This window comes from Gobius niger, assembly GCF_951799975.1.
Source record: "Gobius niger genome assembly, chromosome: 4".
NCBI classification, from domain to species: domain Eukaryota; kingdom Metazoa; phylum Chordata; class Actinopteri; order Gobiiformes; family Gobiidae; genus Gobius; species Gobius niger.
In genome coordinates, this window is record NC_136855.1 from 10,608,482 (window position 1) to 10,629,630 (window position 21,149).

At 43.3% G+C, this 21,149-nt stretch overlaps 1 protein-coding gene across 1 annotated transcript in view; it reads right to left on the reverse strand.

Moving 5' to 3' along the window:
* adamtsl3 (ADAMTS-like 3) overlaps positions 1–21,149 on the reverse strand; it is a 272,825-nt gene that overhangs the window by 232,109 nt on the left and 19,567 nt on the right. The window lies entirely within an intron of this gene.

Below are 21,149 nucleotides of genomic sequence, written 5' to 3' on the forward strand. Positions count from 1 at the left end.
TCCTAGGAACGCCCCCACCTCCTGGAGACGCCTCCGAGCTTTCGTCACCAGCCGAGTAACCAACCACTGCTCCTCAGCAGAACCCCCTCCCCACTGATGCCACAGACAGCGTGTGGAGGGGGCGTGTGGAGGGGGCGTGTCTGAAAGGGTCAGAGGTTCTGAAAGAGACAGAGGCCTATTTCAAGACATTCACTACAGCCATTTTGAGAGAGCAATTTTATACAAGGCAGTTATTCTAATGTACTGCATTTACAGACCAACAGAAGGTTTCGTCATCATTGTAGTGTGATATAGACTGGTGCTATGTGATTGAAAAAAGCATAATACCCCCTCTTTAACTGCCGCGAGATATCGGCGGTTAGCAATAGCATGCTAAAGCTAGCGGGAGTATGCTAATGCTGACGAAAACTAAACAAGGCTGGGTCAGAAACTATGATAGAAATACCTAAATTATCCATCCATCCATCCATTTTCTTCCACTTTTCCGTTGCCGGGTCAGGGGGGCAGCTGTTGGAGCTGCCCAAATCACATTGCACCAGCCCCTGATGGCACCTCCTGCAGGGGGTCAGTCCACGGGAGGACGGCCTCATGATTCAAACCGGGCCTGTTGGTCTCTCATAAGAGGCTTCTGTAGCACTCTTTGTCTGACCCGTCACCTAGGACCTGTTTGCCATGGGAGACCCTACCAGGGGCACGAAGCCCCCGACAACAGAGCTCCCAGGATCATTCGGGCGCTCAAACCCCACCACCACGTTAAGGTGGCGGTTCCAGGAGGGGATACCTAAATTAGCCTAATAAAATAAAATAACCACTGCTGACGCCAAGTGTATTTTAGTAAATAACTGATCTAACATATTTGTACAATACAAATACAATACAATAGAATACTTGTAATTACACACAAGCATAATGAAACTTGTTTGGCTCTCAAACATTATATTATATTATAGTAGCTTAAATCCTGTCATATGCCCAAGGATATTTAGTGTAGAAAAGTCATCCTTGTTAAATGTATTCTCCAAGAGTTTATGAATAGATATAATTTAGTCAATAAAATGCTTCATTCAGAGAAAGCCACTTTTAAGAAAGTCTCTTGGCATCGGTAAATATCGGATATCGGCAGATACTCAAACTCCAGTATTGGCATCGGTTTCAAAAAAGCTGGATCGTTGCATCTCTAATAATAAATAAATGAATACAAAACACTAAAATTCCCCAAGCATTGAGTCTGAAATCCAACTCAAGGAGACACCGTGGAGATTCCTATGTTTCGCCAACTGTTGATCAGGCAGTGGACTAAAGACGATGAAAAAGACGTATTTATACTACTCCCCCAATCCCAACATGTATATATATTTCACAGCAGTGAGTAGTAGCCTACACGCGGTACTCGAGCCGCATTTGATCATCGACTGAGATGTAAATGTCTCCCTCGGCTCCTGTTGACTCTCATAAATTCTCTTTGCTGTTAATTTCACTCTGATTTATGTCCAGCTGAGAGCGAGGAGGGAGCGTTTTCTATCAATCAGCACAAATCTGAAGTGAAGCGAAATACCACGAGACACGGGAGAGATAAGGCCAAGGCTGGCGAACTCCATTTGAAAGCTCTTTACGAAAAAAAAAAAAAAAGTAAGTGATGTGAAATATGTTGGAGAAGATTTATTTGTAAGTGGGACAAAGTGATTCTTAAGCTACACCATTAGATTTCTCTTTCCTCTCCTGCTCTCAACCTATCTCACTCTTGACACCTGTTTTTGTTATATGGCACATCTAAGGGTGCGAAAGAAAGAAAGCTAATCGCATTGTACAAAAGAAAGGAAGGACACTTTACCATCAGCAACTCTTGCCGGGAAAAATGCCTGACTTACGTCTAAAAAATGAGATGTGTTTTGCATTTGCGTCGGTCAGCTCTATTGTCATATTGATATTCCAACAGTGGCATCAGGGAAAAACTCTGTGCGCAGGGCAAAGTGATGGGACATAATACTGTGGGGAAAGTCTCCGCTCTATTATCAGAGATAGTACAGTCAGTTGATCAAACCCTCATTACACAGATGAAGGCAGATTAAAAAGGGCATTGGAGCAGAAACTAAATCGTCTTTGGTGAAACGATCTGGAGCATATTCTCATCAAGTGGTGACATCAAGTGTGGCATTGACACGAGATTACGGAGCCCAAGAAACTGAAAACGATATGGGAATTACTACTGCATCACCAACACAATGTGAAAATAAAACAAGACGAACGGAATATTTCAAGAAATTGAGAAGGGGCTCAGCCAAATTGGGAGAAAAATATCTTAGCATTTCCCTTTCCTTAGAAGTACTACAGTTGTTATTCAGTTTGGAGTTCACACTGCTCTCTGCTGGTCCCGGAGTAAGGATTTAACATATGGTGAGGCTGCGATTCAGTTTTATGCAAATACAATCAACTCTGACAATGTTCAAATCCAGGCTGAATCAGCAGCAGTGAATATGACAACTCTATCTGCACTCTTCACTTTTAGTCAAATCAATTCTATTATGTGTCGGTAGTAAACCCTGTTCTGCATTTACAGTGCAGAGTTTACAGTTTATTTCCCCCAATACTTGAACGCAGAAAGTCAGACAGCTCCCTGTAGATATTGGATTATCAAACAAACCACACGGTCATTTCATGAGGATTTCAGCTGCATCAGAACAGTTCGGTCAGATGTCCATCAGTGCACCATCTTTTGCAAACCTCTGTCAACTGTTGCTTCTTCTGCGGCTTCAAACATTAGCACTTAGTTTGCGATCTCTGCGTGTGTTTGTGTTTGACATGGTGAGGGGGCAGGTGAAGGATGTGCAGTGAGGGGGGGGAGTGTGGAGCTCGTCTCTGCTGCTGCTGAACAATTAGCAGTTAGCTATAGTCCCTCTGGTGGTAATACAAGTGTTGATGGGATGATTTGGGGGGGCTTTCATCTCCCCCTGGTGTCTGTGGCCAGAAAACCACAATTGCAACTTCACTGCCTCCGGGTCGGAGGCACCAAAACACACTAATAGAATCACGGAATAGAAGCTAGCAGGCAATAGCTGTGGGCTAGCGCCACTTAAAGACGGGGTATTATGCTTTTTTCAATCTCATAGCACCAGTCTATATCACACTACAATGATGACAAAACCTTCTGTTGGTCTGTAAATGCAATAAATTAGAATAACTGCCTTGTATTAAATTGCTCTCTCAAAATGGCTGTAGTGAATGTCTTGAAATAGGCCTCTGTCTCTTTAAGAACCTCTGATCCTTTCCGACACGCCCCCTCCACACGCTGTCTGTGGCATCAGTGGGGAGGGGGTTCTGCTGAGGAGCAGTGGTTGGTTATTCGGCTGGTGACGAAAGCTCGGAGGCGTCTCCAGGAGGTGGGGGCGTTCCTAGGAGGACTCAGGCAAACCTATCCCTAAAATGGCCGCCATCAGAGTTTTTACAGATTACTCAAAAATACGTGAATGTGCCAAGGCAACACTTCAGGCATGTTTTTAATGAGGGAATGACATAATAACATGATGTAAAGCTTGAAAAAGTCGATTTTACATAATACCCCCCATTTAAACAGTATTTACAGCCAAGTTCACGGGGGAAAAAAATTATCTCCATTGTGTTATTGGATGTACAATATCCCTCTCTCCCTTTGTCTTTTCTGTCAGCGTAGTATTTACTCTCACGGACAATTAATGAGTAAAAAACGTAACATGCTATGACACCTGCAGTGGCGCTTAGTACTGCTTTAAATCTTTTTCTTTTTCTGTGAAGCACATTGAAATAATTTGACTCTACAAAAACACTTCAAAGATTTTTTGGAAATCATGATTCTGATTCAGATCATACACATGTCCGGGTGGAGGCATTAAAATTTCAGGGAATGTCTTTGAACATCGGCCTATTTTAAGTCACAATCGCCTTTTCATTGTAGGCTTTGAAAAAATACAAACAGACAATGTTTTAACTGTTTGTTGCCGTGGCTGTATCTAAGATTCCAGGAGCTCAAGTTGGAGACAGTGAACAGGTTTGGTGTGCGTGACAGAAGCCCTCTAGACGCTCCTCTGGGAAGTGCATACCAGTGTCTCCTGCAGCCTGTGTCTAAGTGCCTCTAAAAGCCTTGTGCTCAGGCTAACAGGCTAATCTCGACCCTGCACACACACACGCACACACACACACGCACAAACACACACACACAAAACCCACACACACACTGCATCGCCTCCGTGCCCTCCTCCAGGGAGGGCTCTCCAAGGGCCACATGCCAGTTATTCCTGTCCCGACTGCAGTGGACGCAGACAGACACATTTAAGCCACAGCACTGATTGTTTAGGAGGAGTACATTTCTCAGGGAGCAACGGCCTGTTATTGTTGGTAAACATCAAGAGGTGCATGAGAGCTTTGGGGAGAAATGTCAAGCAAACTCGGACAAGACTAAGCTACGTATGTCCAAATGGCTAACTCCACACAGCAGTTTTATGACAGAATGGGCTCCTTTGGTTAAATGAAGGTGCAGTACATTGTCCCCATAGATTATGTTTGTTCACTCCAATCGACCCATTCTTTGGTTCTACTGGGGAGTGAGCTGTAAGTGAGGTAACACAGAAACAGATGACAGGTCGTGCAAGGGGGCGTGGCCTCGCCGAGGGGGACGAAAACCTCTCATGGGAATCTCACATTTTACTCTTTTTAGCTGTTTTCTAGCAGACTATAAACATATTATCGCACATCAATAAAGACAAGCCAAAATCGGGTCCATATGGATGTTTTTTTCACAGCAAATTGTTCAGTAGAAGCGAAAAACCTGCACTCGTTGCTAATGTTAGCATATGTAGCATAAAGCTGATGTAGCTGATTTAGCATTCACCCATTTTTTAGGTATTTCTGGGCAGTTGAACCACTTTGCGCCTCTCCATGTATCTGTATCTTTATTTAGTGGAAAAACATATTCACTAGGGCTGGACGATACATTTTGTCACGATACGATAGGGGCTGATCCGATACGTATTGCGATACAGTAAGTATAAGTAATATGTTTACCTTAAAAGAAAAACATGTGTCCAAAGTTTAAAAACCAAATGAGTGTTAGTGTTAAGATTGAAAATTGCATCAACACAAAATGTAACAAAGCGCTGCGTAACTGTTACTGGAAAACGAAGGAGAGCAGGATGAAACGTATTGAAAGTATTACGATATTTTATACAGTATCGATACTTGGTGTTGCAGGAAAAAGTATTGTGATCTGATCTGATATTTTGTCCCAGTCCAACTATTCATAATTCAGCATTTGTTCAAGTAATAGTGGAGATCCATCCATCCATCCATTTTCTTCCGCATAATCCGGGGCCGGGTCGCGGGGGCAGCAGTCTCAGCAGAGATGCCCAGACTTCCCGATCCACACACACCTCCTCCAGCTGTTCTGGGGGGACCCCGAGGCGACACCAGGCCAGCTCGGAGACATAGTAACACCAGTGTGTCCTGGGTCTTCCACGAGGCCTTCTCCCACTAGGACATGCCTGGAACACCTCCCGCAGGAGGCGACCATGAGGCATCCGGAACAGATGCCCGAGCCACCTCAGCTGGCTCCTTTCGACGTGAAGGAGCAGCGACTCTACTCCGAGCTCCTCCCGGGTAACTGAGCTCCTCACCCGATCTCGGAGGGTGCGCCCAGCCACCCTGCGAAGGAAACTCATTTCGGCCGCTTGTATTCACAATCTTGTCCTTTCGGTCATTACCCAAATCTCATTACCATAGGTGAGGGTGGGAATTGTGGAGAAATGGGAGATTTTTTTTTCTCTATCCCCACTTGCTGCTTCGAACATGACCATATATGGGAAACTCCAAAGATGCCTGTAGCGTGCTAGTCATTGGCGTTTAAGGCAAATGTCTGTAGCTACTGAATTACTGCACCTCCAAAGTATTTTCAAAACGCTGCGGAGAACCAACGATACCTGTGCCACACTTTGAAAAAAACACAAGTATACATCCAGGTTTTCACGCTCTAGCCTCCTTTACTGATGTACTTTAAAGGGACTATACAGAGTTCAAAAATGCTAAAATTTTCTCCCGCTACATGTTCAAGCAATGTGTAGAATGAGCCCAGACCTGTTCACCACAACTTCCTCCAAGATCCTGCGCTGTCACTCAAAAAGTTGTTACTTCGGGTCCGAGGCGCCGTCATGCACAAGCTTAATGTAGAGACTGCAGTTACACGTATGGCCTGAGGTGGCAGTAGCGAGCATAAAATTGACCAACTTGCATCCAGTCCCTTTAAAATTGAGGTAGTGGGCAGCAAAGCCAGTCTATGGTGGAAAAAATAAAAATAAAGTATATTTGCTGGGCCTTTCCATGTGGAACGCCCTAAGTTTAATGTCCTCTCTGTTAGTGCAAAAGAACTATGGTGAAAGTATAATGGTCCCCAAAAGGGCTCTAATGCTTGCTAAAGATAAAACGATCTTTTATTTCATATACAACCAAAAGCTCTTGAGGAGGCAAGCACTAAATCTTCACAGCTAGCTCTAAATGAGAATAAGAAATAACATGTTTTTTTGATTTTGACACATCCAAATCCCCTCATTCCGCGACAAAGCACATGAACTCGAGCCAAGTCGGAACAACATCGTCGAAGATGAGCGCCCAGACAAACCAAGCACGGGAATTTAAGTTCAAAATTGAATTGTGCTGCTTTTTTGTGATGAACTCTAAACGTAATTGTAAGTGTACCATTCATTTATCCATCGTAATTTTAATAACTTTGAATTTACGCAGGAATCGTACAAATAGACATCCCCTGAGTGCGCAGCCATATGCTCACAGACTTACTCATAGACACGTATTACTAAAATATAGAAATCTGCTTGACTTTTGCAGCTTTGGGAGCCACTGAGCAATAATCCTGTTTCTCTGCGGGACATTGCAGTTAGAATAAAAGCCCACAAAAGAGTTGCATTAATGACTTCCTCTAAATCATTGATCGTTTGTTTCTTCCACTTACTGCACTAGAGAAGCACTAAAAGCCTTAATTACAGCTAAAGAACATAAGGATAATGGCGAAAAACATAAGGATGATGGTTAAAAACTATTTCAATGCAACGGCAGTATTTTGTCTGCGAGGGAGTACGGTGTTTATTAGAACTAAAAAATCACCTAAATTTATCTAGATAGTAGGGATAAGATTCTAAACTAGTTGGAAGATCAACCAATCACAACTCACAAGAGAGAAAAAAGTACATATATCAACCAATCAACCCTGACCCTGTCCGAGCCACTAACCTTAAGCATAGTGGGCGGGTGATTAATCTAAATATAATATAATATATACGATAAAATAGGTGGTATTGTAGACTGACCAAAGATCTGAGAAAATGCTTGGTAAATGTTTTTGTATTTCCTTTTTTATTATGTGAATGACCATAAACTACAAAATAGGTGATATTGCTAAACACATGCTGCTGTGTGAGCTCGAATCATTTCGAACTGCACAGCAGCCTGGGGACCATGGCCGAAATTTTCGCATGGATTTGGGAACGAATCACAGAACGAGGAGGGACGGCAAGATGATGACGAGCTATTCGATATACGGAAGCTTGTAGTTTATTTACGAATTGAAAAAAAAAAAAAGTTTATTTACGGATCAAACATGACAGCAGCAGACACGACGCTATTTTTCAATCAAGCTTTAGGCCGTGTTCTAAATAGTTTAGCTCGAAAGTTTACAGCGGGTACGTCATACGTCATCTCATACAATGATACAATTGGCTGTGGCTACGTGCAGACGCATGACACATGCATAGCACCCAATAAACGGCTATGGACGATCGGAAACCACACCTCTCCTACGAGAAAATGAATTGGTGGTCTCCAGACTAAGTATCACTTGTGATTTTAGCCTGGCTAAAATTTAAAAAAAATAAATAAAACTATCCTATGAATAAAACGTTTGCAGCCTGGCAAGACGTGTAATCTGGGATCAGGGCCGATTTCTTTGAATTTCTGATGGCCGTGATTGACAAGTGTATTAACCAATCAGAGAAAAGCGTAACAATATGTGTAAAATGTGTAACAATATTCACCTTATTCCGGAAGTTTGCATGGGCGCCGCTATGAATCGTGCCCGCCCCTTCACTCCTATTACATTACATAAGACTGGAGAAGTCAAGACAAAATCAGTTACTACACCAATACAAAGCCGTTTTGAGACTTGTTGGTGCAAATGAACATTGGACATGTTACCCAAATCAGTCAACTAAACATCACTAAAACAGTTTCTCTCGTTCTCCGCTTCATGAACGGGCTCTGCGCTCCACCTGAAGTGTCAATACAACAGAGGTGCCGATCCGTGGCAAAAAGAATAAGGTGAATACTCACACAGTGGGTATTTATTAAGGGGACCTGCACCATTTATGCACTTTCACAACATACCATGTACTGAAATGCTCCGACGAAATTCCATTGCTGTTTTTATAATAATGACAATAAAGCATTGATTGATTGATTGATTGAACTGAGACAAGGAAGTTCATAGTTTTACAAAGGTATTGGCCAGAAAAGCCAGACAAATGTGAATGATCTTCTACGTCAGGGGTGCCCAAAGTGGGGCCCGCGGGCCAGATTCTGCCCGCCGAAACAATTCTATTGGCCCGCCAGAGAGTGACCTACTTTTGCGCTGCGTGTGGTTAATACTAACTCTCTTCCATTCATTCTCAACGGTAAATATGGATGCAGTATACTTTTTGACCACCAGCGTCAAATTGGGGGCGCTGTTTCACTCCTTTCCCAAAGTTAAGGAAACACTGTTGTTTATCAATCACAGAGCGTTGTAGCAGCAACTTTCACAGTTTTCCAACTTTTATTGCAAAGGTTGTTAAAAATTGACTTATAAAGGAATTGATGCTGAACTGACACTTTCAAAATAATCTAATGTGGCATTTTCTTTGAGTTAACGAATGAGGTAAAGTTACTGTAGGTGCTGTAGATGCAGGCATGTTATTTGCATAGATAAAATCAAATTATATGTATCAGTTATATGTGTTTTTCGTGCTTGACATCGCCGTGTTTGGCCCGCGACTCACAGGCACCTGTTCATTTTGGCCCTCGGAGACAAAAAGTTTGGGCACCCCTGTTCTACGTCATTGTTGCGTCAAAAACTGAAGGATACAAGGAGTCATTATTCAGATTTTAAACGTAGGAGAATTGTGCATTTGGAACGTGACAAAAATACTTTCAATTGACGACAACAACAAGAAAATCCTCTGAACTATCAACATACGCAGGTACATACTTGTTAAGGAAATATTTTAACAGTTTATTCTGTCTTCCTTTCATGACAACGTGGTCTGTGATTGTCTCGATATAAAACCTTGCGAGATTTGAGTTCCAGACAGTCCTGCTTTTGAACAGATACAAAAAGCTGTAGTGAATTGTTGGCAAGGCAAGCAGTGCACTATTCTTTGCACATAAAAATATAAAATCGTTTATGTTTAAAAGCTGCTAGCCCTAAAGTTGAGAACATTAAAATGCATATAATTCTCAGTCCTCTGCCAAATGCTTATGCTCTGGCTCAACGCAGAGTAGCTACTGTTGACCCATCTTCAGATCTTCTCCTATAGGTCTGGGTTAGAAATGAGTGCCTAAGTGGCAGATTAGCCCATTGTGCATGTTTTGGGTGGAGCACATGCAGACTGGGCACAAAAATGAACAGTACAATGCCACTTTAGCGACAGTGGCTCGTCCTCATGTGCCCTCCTGGTTTTTACTCGATTGTTTACCCCCAGCTTTGCCCCGCGACGGCAGCTACAGGGGAGAGGGTCATTGGTGAAGTGTGGAGCGATTTGCTCCCCTGAAGAAGAGGCCAGACTGGGGCACAGGCGCTCACAGCTCCAGCGGGACGTCCCACTGTGGGGTCACTGAGGCTGAGCGCTCCCTGTAATTCACTTTACACAGAGGAGGGGCAGAGGGAGGACATAAAGGACGACAGAGGAGCAGGGCCGTGTTCACTTTGACAACAGATTCTCCACAATCTAAAAGTTTGGTTTCAGACGAGATACTGTATAAACAAAAATAATAACAAAAATGTGTAAAGCAAGGCCCAGCTTGATTGATTCAGCAAACTCTGATACAGCATCTGTCTACCTATGTTTGAGTATTTGTGTTTAAAGTGAAGTCTGGAAGTCTAAATGTTTTACAAATTTGATAAAATGTGCAAAATCAATCACCTGGTCTTTCATTTTGATGTAAAGTAAGTAATAATATACATATATATATATATTACTTTTTTTTAAAGTCCCTCCTTCCCTGATCTCAGCAACTAATCAGTCGAGTATCCTCCCGCGTTAACCAATGAGACTTTTCATGTGAACCAGCCTGTCAGGTCCAATCAGGAGGGAGGGGGAGGAGCTTGATCATTCACCTTAGAAAATGTTGTTCCTGCTCTCCTCATTTTGCAAACTAATGGTGCGTTCCAGGCAACTGGTAACTGATACATTTCCCTGAGACCTAAAGACTGCTACGAGTTTGTACACGAGATGAAGACAGTAATGGCGGCCTCCAGTGAAGGAAAGACACCAGTTACTGGCTGTAACGCACAATAAGGGCTTTCCGTTTAAAGAGGGGAGGCATTTGATTGTTTCATTTCAAATTTCCCTTATCCCTCCTCACTTTGCAAATTTACAGATTATCACTTTAATTTAACAATACTGTAAAACTGTAGTCTGGGAACACCCATGCTGCTTGCATGCTCTTATCATTTCGAACTGCTCGGCAGCCTGGAGACTGTGGCAGAAATCTTCACATGGATTTGGGGACCAATCAGAGAATGGGGAGGGACGGCAAGACGATGACGCGCTATTCGACAGACGGACACTTATGATAGATAGACTGTCTGTCTTCTGTCTATCATCAGATAGACTGATGATAGACATTCGTAGCGCTCAATAAACAGCTACGGACAAACCACACCTCTCCTACGAGGAAATGAATGAGCGGTTGTTAGCCAGGCTAGTAAAACTGACTACATTCTCAGATTTTTATTAAACTAACAAAAATGAACGGAGCATCAAGAGCTCCAATAGAAATCCCATAATTTGTCCCTTTAACCAAAGACCAATTACTTTCACACGTTTCTACATGTGGAAGATTTTCTATAATAGTTACATGAAGTAATATGTTCACTAATATGAATAAATCTGGATTGACACTGGCATTCAGGATTTGACATTGACAAACCTAAAAAAAAAAAAGCAAGTACACATCTTCCTCAAAAGACGAAAGGTTTGAATTACTTTCCAAAATGAACACATGGGCAGAGGGAGGAGGAAAGGTGTGAGAGCAGCAGAGCAGACGGGCAGTGAGAGAGCAGCATCTGCCTCCTGTGAGGTTCACTTTAGAGTAGGGGTTCCCAAACTTCTCAGGCTGCAACCCGCAAAATTACTATACGCAAACAATCTCACAGTAAAAAACAAAAAGGTACTTATAATATTAAACAGGGCTGAATAATGACTATTTAGATACGGCTTTAATGCTGCTTTAAATCCATAATGACATTAAATGCAGTGTCAATATATTTAGTCCCCCAGGGCAGTGCCTCACGACGCCATGAGGGGCCCTAAACCCCACTTTAGGAACCCCTGTTCTGGAGCACCTGCCCCGAACAGCTCCACTCCAATCTCAGGGCAAAAAAGAGCGAGGAACAACGATCCAACAATCCACATTCTGCACTGCATTTCAGAACAGTCCCAGTTCCATAAAGAATACATTTTGGCTCATAATCCTGTTTCCCGAGGCTTCACTTGGATTTCACGACAAAGCGGCTCCAGCCACAAATTAGACAAGAAAACATTTTCACTCATTTTCAGTTTTTTTTTCTTCAGAAGCTGCTTGTGGTTTTCTCCCCTCCCCACAACAGCGTGAAGCCTGTTTTTGTCCAATAACTGATATAGCAGAGATAATGTTGACCTGCGGCGGATAAGAAGCGCGGCAGTACAGCGGCCCGGGGCGAGGTCAGGATTCATAAATACACAATCAGAAGTACAGGCCAGCTGAGGTGAACCACAGAGGACTGAAGTTACCTTCATTTGCAGCAGAAACATTAAGATTTCATGGAATAATGTACAACTTTTGAGTAAAGCGGGAAAGGTACAAGGACGGTACTATTTTACAAAAATACCAAATTAATTTGGAGTGCATAATCTTATTGCAAACTGTGGGAAATATACTGTCCCATCTCGGGAACTCGGGCATCAAAATTATCCCAGTTTCCCAGTGGAAACTACGAGATGAGGTGACGTTCATGTGCAATTTTCCACTCTGCAAAATGTTAAAATGAAGTATTTTTCTCCCCCTACATGTTCCAGCGACGTCCTAATGTGTAGAATGAGCCCAGACCAATTCACTACAACCGTTAATTCGGGTCAGACAAGCTTAATATAGAACCTGCAGTTAAGCGTAAGACCTGAGGTGGCAGCAGTGAGAATAAAAATGACAAATCACAAATCCATTTTTTTTGAGCAGGGATGGGTTAAAAGCAGCTGGTCACGTGACCGCAGGGCTCTCATTTGTACATCCAAATGCTGCTGCTCGAGTCCTGACCAGAACCAGGAGACACGACCACATTAGTCCAGTGCTCCGGTGTCTGCACTGGCTTCCTGTCGCTCAGAGAATAGACTGGGGCCGACAGTGGTGCAGTTGGTAGAGCGGGTCGGCTTGTGAGTGGAAGGTCGGGGGTTCGTTGTGTCCTTGGAGAAGACACCTCACCCTACTTGCCCCCCCGAGCGCCGGCCCACACTAGCAGCTCACTAGCATTGACATTGAGGATGGGTACATACATATTGTCTGAATGTGTTGTTATATATTTTTATGACTTGTATCAATTAATTTGTTTTATTGTGTTTGTGTGTTTTCGGTGTTGCTGAGGCACTTTGAGTTTGTGCATGAAATGTGCTGCATAAATGCATTTGCCTTGCCTAGAGTCATCAGAAACATATGTTCACGCCACCCCAGTTGGCTCCTCTCAATGTGGAGGAGCGGAATCTACTCTGACTGACTGAACTCCTCACCCTATCCCATAGGAGCATCCAGCCACTCTGCAGTCAAAACACTCAGGGTTCTTGTCCTTTCGGTCTTGAGCCAGAGCTCAAGTAGAGGTAGAAACATAGACTGACCGATCAATCAAGAGCTTTGCCTTTCAGCTCAGCTCCTTCACCACAACAGTTCGATACAATCAATACTACAGCATCACAGCAGACGCTGCACCTACTCGTCTGTCAGCCTCACACTCCATCCCTCACTCACTCGGGAACAAGGGCCTGAAATACTGGAACTCCTCCACTCGAGACGAGGACCACGGCTCCAGGTTTTGGGTAGAAAGCTCAAAACACACAGTTCGACGCAGTAAAGGCTTAAATTTAGAGAAAAGTTCACAGCATTGTAGATTATAAGCTATTCAATGTATTTATCCTTTTCATGGACAACTTTTATTAATTCAATTTGCAAACACGATACCGACAATCCATTATTACCTAATCGGCCTAAACCTGTTGGTGTGAGAGAAATGTTCAGATGCAACGAGTCTATTTAAATGGCAAGGTCTCTTTACAGCCTGTATCACATTCAGGCCCAGGGAAGATAATAAGTTCCCACAATAGCAAGTGGAAGAGTGGGATGAAAGGCTTTGATCTCCAGCGGCTAAAAATACTAGGATTATTTGGTCCCCGAACGCCCCGTCCCGAATCTTAAGACCAAGGACCAGCAGTGTCTTTCTCATGGTTATTTCATCAGCGTATGTTTACCATCCACATGGAGGAACGACCGCGCACTGGGGGCTGCACTCGGATTGTATAAGCAACGATTCAAGTCCTACCGCTGTGAAAACAACTGGGTTTGTGTTGACGTTAGGATTAGATTTTTAAAAATAAGAAATCAGTACTTTCAGGTTTGGGGGTTAAAAGTGATCAATAAACTGTTGCACCAACTGACAAAAAAAGTGAAAAAAAGTAGTATTTGCTAGGGCATTCAATAGCTATATTTTTCTTCAAATTGTAGCAAAACAAGACTTTGACAAGACAAGACAAGTTTGTTTTCTTCACTCGTCTAAACACCGGGGCTGAACCGCCAAACCGTGGCCCAAAGTATAGCACCGGATCGCAGTGTTATACATTATATATTACCTATTACATTATATATGACCTAACTGGGTTGGCTTAGATTATTTGATTATGGCCTCTAAGAGCTATCTTGGAGGTTCAAATGCTGGGGGGGCTACATTCTGCCTCCAGGCCTGACATTGCCCCTGCCCTACTATTGTGGTATTTAAAGTGATTGAGAAAGTTTGCAAAGTGAGGAGTGAAATTTCAAATTTAAACAATCAAATGGCTCCCCTCTTTAACAACAAAGCCCTTCTTAGTTTGCAAAATGAGGAGAGCAGGAATAGAATCTTCAAAAGTAAACGATCAAGCCTCTCTCTCCTGATTGGACCAAACGGGTCACAGGAAAAGCTCCTCTCATTGGTCAACGCGGGAGGATACTGGACTCTGATAAGCTGATGAACTTTACAAAAAATATATATATAGAGATTTATTATTACTTACTTAACACTAAAATGCACATTTTATACAAATGTTATATCATGGTAGCGTTAACACAGGCAACAATAATTAATACATTGTAACAAAAATTTACACCAACAATGTAAGGAGAATGAACAACTACGGTAATAGACAATATACCAGCGATGGGAAGGAAACATTGAGCCCTTGTTAACACTATGAGACAGAGAACAACAGCAATTTAAATGAAAAACACTCATCTCTATATTTTGACCTAGGTCTGAGCAATTAATCGAATTTGAATCTTAATAAAGGTCGATCACGATAATCGCATGGTGTGTTTTAATTGAGGAGAATTGTCCAGACCTGTCATATTCTGGAAAAAAATATGGACAGCGCAATGCTGCAGCGCCTGTCAGGTCAATCCCAGGGAAACACTCGGCCTAAACATGATTTTGCGTGTAAAATCAGCTACAAAGCTGCGCTAACTCGTCTAAAGGGAAAAACAGAAACACGCGGGAAGCCTCAGACGACCAGGACGCACACGGGGATGAGGAGTTTACCTCGAAAAGGAAAACTATCGATCGTTATTTGGACCATGTGGATTTGTTTTGAGGCTGCAGCCGTGGATTAGCTGCACTTCTAACAGTGAATTATAAATGCGCGGTTTACTCATTTCTTTATGTACATATAGGGCCAGATCTTGTGACTGGCGCAGTCCGTGCGCAACTCTAAACGCAACTGGTACACGCGCGATCTTGCATGTGGCGCAGGCTATGCGCTAAAGGCTGCGCTGCAAGGGAGAGGGCGTTATTTAAGAAAACGAGGCCGACTGAGGCGTGGTTCATTAAAAGCAGCCCTCGCGCTGCTCTTATATGGCAACCTTCACATTATGTTCCTCTTTACATCGCGCTGCCTTGTCGTCTTCCTTAGAATCGACGTCAAATTGAAAACAAAAGTGAAATTGCCTTGAAAAGTCTGTTTGAGCGTCAGTTACGCACGGGTTTACTTTGATACAGTAGATCAACGCGCACACCCGTAACACCAAAACAACAACAGTTTCCATAAATAAACCACATGCCTTAAAGAGTAACTAAACACCAAATCCACTTTTTTTGGCTGATAAACGGTCTAAATGGTTGTTGAATAGAGTTAGCTACATGTCCCAGTCAATATGTTGACATTTGGTGCAAACTTGTTCAAAATCTCACTTTTGTGTCTAAAACCGCAGGGTTAGCGCCCCTACTGGTTTCACGCAGCAACTACATTTGATATTTTGTGGTTGGAGGAGAGTGTGTCCACGGCGTCCACAAAACGTCATCAGTTCAGCCCGTGGTTCTGCCTCTGTGCCTCTGTGGCCCCGCCCACACACGCCTCCGCCTCCGTCACGTAGCAACCAGGACACACGTTGCGCACACACCGCCTGAGCTCATGAGTCAAACCAGTAGATGGCGCCCCTGCGATTCTCACACTTCGGCGGAGGTGGTGTAGAGGAATAAATCCCTGATAGCGAGCGAGTCGTCTACCAGCGGCGATCTTCTTTTTTTTTTCGTAGGATACTAGTGATGCGCGGGTTGCGGGTTCCACCATCGTCTTTACAGCAGGTTTTTGGTGTAAATATACGTCGGATTTTCATAAAACAAGCAGCGTTTTGCAGCTTGTGATCCAGAGAACGCTTTTGTGGAGCTCATGTCTCCTATTTTCCACCGTATGTGCGACTGTGTGTGACTTCGGTTAGGCCGACCTCTGCTCTCTTCCTCTCTCCCTCTTGCCCAGCGCTCTTCGGAGGGAGAGAGAGAGAGCGCACGATGACACGCCGGTACTGTTCATACGGATCATATTTGTAACGCGTAATATTTAATGGTTGCGGGTGCGGGGCGGGGCGGGTTGTAAAAATAGAACAACGTTGCGGGGCGGGCTGGGTCGGGTTAGAACCTGCTCCAAATGCGGGACCGCGGGTTGAAAAAAACCCTGACCCGCGCATCATAGTTGCTACATCAAGCAATCGCAAGTCATGAGAGTGCACCAACTCTCCTACGAAAAAATCAACCTTGCGCACAGTGGTGACAGCGGTAACAGCAGTCTGTCAGTCCTGTCAGATCTAGGGGCTTGGTCTGAGACTGTCAACAGAGCAGACCCCGCCCACACACTCACCCCCCTCGTCTCCCCCAAAGCCTCCGAGACCACCCCTTTCGCAGCAATTTTTTACTTTTGTTTGTGGGTGGGGAAAGGCTCTGCCACGCCCGTTTAGTTGCACTTTAAGTGCCACAACACCAGGTCTAATCTGCGTTTCAAGGTGACATCGTTACCATTGTGTGTCAGTGTTTACCTCCTGATCATGCTCCTTGTGTAGCGCATTTTACAGGGCGCATAGCAACTTTTTTTCCCCAATTTAGCCACTTCAAGAATCCTGCAGCTGTAGCGCAAATGTTCCAATACGCTACAGTTTTCTTGCAACTGCTGCATAACTCTGCAACTCCTCTGAAGCCGATATAACAGTTTCTGATCAATTCAATCCTTTACATTTCGTAACTTTGCGCATTCGAACGGTGTCCAACGCGAGGCTGCTGCCTCTCTTTCCCCGCCCGCTCGTCTTGGATCTGCAGCGAGTGGCTGCAGCAGCGGAGGGACAGTTATATTTATTTCTTTTCTTTATTAAACATTGCGCGCTGCATCACGCATGTTACGCGTGTACAGGAGAACCTCCCTCGCAAACCACCGCCCTCCGCAGGTCTGGGGAAAGCATGGGGAGGAGGCGGCACCACAACATCGCAATGCGAGTCTGTCCCCCCCTCCTGTCCCGCCCACTTTTTGCGCCAGGTATGACACTGAAGATTGCAAGGAGCGCCACCCGTCTGCGTCCTCGTCTTCTCTACAGCCTGAGCTATGAACCACAAGATCTGGCCCATTAAGTTGTTGGCGCTTCACTGAGACGTTGTGGCCTTTTGAGGCTCCGCGGTCAAAGAAGCATGCACTCGTTGTCGGCTTCTGACATTCTTCAGACATTACAATTTTTTGCGTTTCCTTTGCAGATGCTTGTGCGCTGTTGTGAGGGAGGGGATGTTGTTCTGTGACGCTAGAAATGTGGAGTTTGTTTGTGCTGATGAGTTTGCTGCAGTTTTCACTTTGGCCGCAGCGTCTGTTTACATGCTCGTCCAGGAAAGACCACATTTATTGTTTTATTCTTTTAAACACCATTTCTTTTAATCAAAAATCGAGATCGATCAATATGGGGAAAATGATCTTTTTTTTTTTTTTTTTTCATAATCGCCCAGCCCTAACCACAGCCAATGTTTATACAACAGTTTAAATCGGTGAACAGTTTGACATTGCTTGTGTTGCAAGTCCAGTTTGTTCCAGAGTGTCACTTCACATACAGACACACAAAACGTTTGGTTTGAGCTCTCAGCAACGAAAAACATCCAAAACCTCTCGAGTTATGAGCTCGCACTGGAGTTATAAAAAAAAACGTTAGGCGGTAATAATTTCAATAACTTTACAGATGATAACAACACTATGACTTCTTAATCATATTTTGACAGCTGACAACGTCAAAATGTCAAACTGAAAACGACAAAGTTGCCGATTCATGATGATGAGACATAAGCAACAAAACAAATACAGCAGGAGGTGGAGAGGGAAGAGCTCATTAACTTATTAAAACACTTGAAAGGGCAGCACCGCTCAAACTGAAGGAGGAATCAGCGCCTACAGAGGGTGAGCCCAGCGACAGTCAAGGTACTCCGACTAAACAATAAAAACTGGATTTTTCCTGACACATAAGTGGAGCAGAACAAAACAGACTTGTCACAGGATATATATCGTGGGAGAAATGCTGCCGCTTTCCACCATGAACTCCCTTTTCTTTTCGGCGTATCAAAAACAAAATACCACAATGCACAACTTCCACACAGACCCTCAGCTGTCACGTGATCCTTTTATTAAACCAAAGTACCTATCATTTTAAACAAGAGTGATTAGTAGTTGGATTATTTGCAGATACAGATATTCCAATGTCTAAAAGCCTACACGAGAAAGTCACTGAATTTGCATTGTAAACCATATAATCCAAACGCTCACAGAGGCAGACGGGTTGCACTGTTCTGGCTCATTTCTGTGAACACCATGTCAGGTGCAGTGGAGCCGGGGGGGCCGGGGTCTCTCACTCTGGTCACCGACTCTGTTTTACCGCTGACGGAGGTGAAAATGTGGAGCAGGGCATCTTTATAGCCCAGGTTTGGCCCCATATAGAGAGAGCAAAGACAGCGCAGCACATTTGGAGGATGTAGTATGTTACTCGTCACCATGAACTGAATGAATCAACCAATAGTGAGGTCGCACTTGTACAAGAGTCCCTATATACAGTACGTACCAAGGATTCCTCTCTCACACAGTAAGGGCTGCACAATATGAGGCCAAATTATTGATGCAGTGATATTAGGCGAAGCCATATCCATTCCCAAGAATCTACGATATTGGTAAATCCCTGAGACTTTCCATCCAATAGAGATTCTTTGCTAACGTAATGTGCGGAAAACGCGCAAAGCTCCAGTTTCAGTCATCACTTTGTTAATTTAGCTACATTTTAGTCTTGGTCTGGCCTGATCAAGTGTTTTTACAGTCCTATTTTGACACAATTTGCTGAAAATCAATTGTTTGAAGTGCAAATGACACATTAGATCAGGGGTGGGCAATTCATTTTCATGAGGGGCCACATGAGAAGCCTGAATCGGAGGGCCGCACCAACAATAACTCAAACTTATATCGGTAAGTATATATAAGATATAAGTATAACATATCGGGAGTGCATCGCCGGGGTCCATAAACAAAAGCACCAAAATAAAATTGGGAAAATACATTGAGGACTTTCCAGACCATCCATTTCCCACTTGACTACAATGTGTTGTTTATATCCTGATTTCTTATTATGTCAGTGCCCTCTGCTGGACAACTGTGTAATTCTTTCCTTTTACTTTTATTTAAGCTGCCCCCTGCTGGCTGGAGTGAGCATTCTGGTCATTTAAAAAAGATCATAACTCCGCACAGGAATGGGCTAGAGATTTACTTTTTTGACATACTTATGAATTTATGCCCTTACAAGTAGTGGGCCGGACTGAATCACCTCACCGGCCAGATGTGGCCCGCGGGCCGTATTTTGCCCAGGTCTGCATTAGACACATTTCCAAATTTCTTGCAAAATTGCCTTTTTTTTTTGTATGTGATGTTCATATTTTCACTCCCTTATTGGACACTGACAGGAAGTGACATAGATAGAGGCAAACCATTTTAAACTGTTGCCGTGCCAACCATGTCATGTCAGTGTTGAATGAGTCAAACTGCTCTGGACCTTCACCTCTTCCTGTCAGTAGCTTAAAAAATCAAATAGAAAAACTTTTCTTCCCAACATTTCTTCAATAAATCACTGCTTTACTAAAATGAAATAACAATTATTACTTACAACAGATGTTATCCATCTAAAAAAGTCATATTTTCATCATCACAAGATTGCTGTCTGCTTTTAAAGGAAAGTACTGAAATGGTTTTGTGAAATATCGCATTAATATCGTTTTCACGTTAAAGAGTTGTCAAATTCTCATTAAGATTTTTCCCCATAGGCCCTATGGTAAAAGCAGCAGAAGAAGAAGAAAAATGAGCCTGTCGAATTGTATCATGAGCCATTCTTATCCATCACACGCCCGGATTTGTTTGTGTTGTTTGTGTTGCAACAGTCAAAGCTTCATTTCATGGAAGCAGTATGTATGCACACGACGAAACACAATGTTCATAAGGCTTTGTGAGAACGAGAAACGAGCTGGAGGCGCGAAGCTTGCACTTTAAATTCAACTTCATTCCTCAGGCACAGCGTGAGAATTGGAAAATTCCTGTGTGTTAACGTGTGCGAGGGACTGACTCAGAACTCTAGATAATGTGTTTCTTTTTTGGTGAGGGCACATCATTATAATGTGTTGGAAAGCTCTGAAGAGACTGATCCAGTATAGTGCTTCAGTGCATCGTGTGTTGTTTTTGAATACATGCCGATTTTGATCAATATGGGGTTTAAATGTGTGAATTAGACTGGAACAATACTGTGATAAGATCAGACATGGCAACCTGGCGGCCCGCGGGCCAAATCCGGCCTGCGAGATGATTTAATCCGGCCCCTGACTTGTACAGCTCAAATTCCTTAGTATGCCAAGAAAACAGTAAGTCTCTAGCCTATTCTTGTATTTTTACAGAAATAACCAGTATGCTCATTCCAGCCACTAGGGGGCAACTTAAATTTAAAAAGGGAAAGAATTCCACACGTGTCCAGCAGAGGGCACTGACATAATAAGAGATCAGGATACAAACAAAACTCAATATTATTCATTTATTAGAAACATGTTTCCTAATAGTATTTTCATGTGAACATATATGTGGCCCACGACCAGCCAAGGAAGCTGCTTTTTGGCCCACGACCCAAAAGAGTTTGACACCCCTGGATCAGATCAAGAGTATTAAAGGAGCTGTTGAATTTCACATTCAAATACTACACAAAAACATTCATAAAATATGCTGAAAGGAATAAAGAAAGACAAAATAAAGATGAGTGAGCGCTGGCAGCTGATTGGCCGC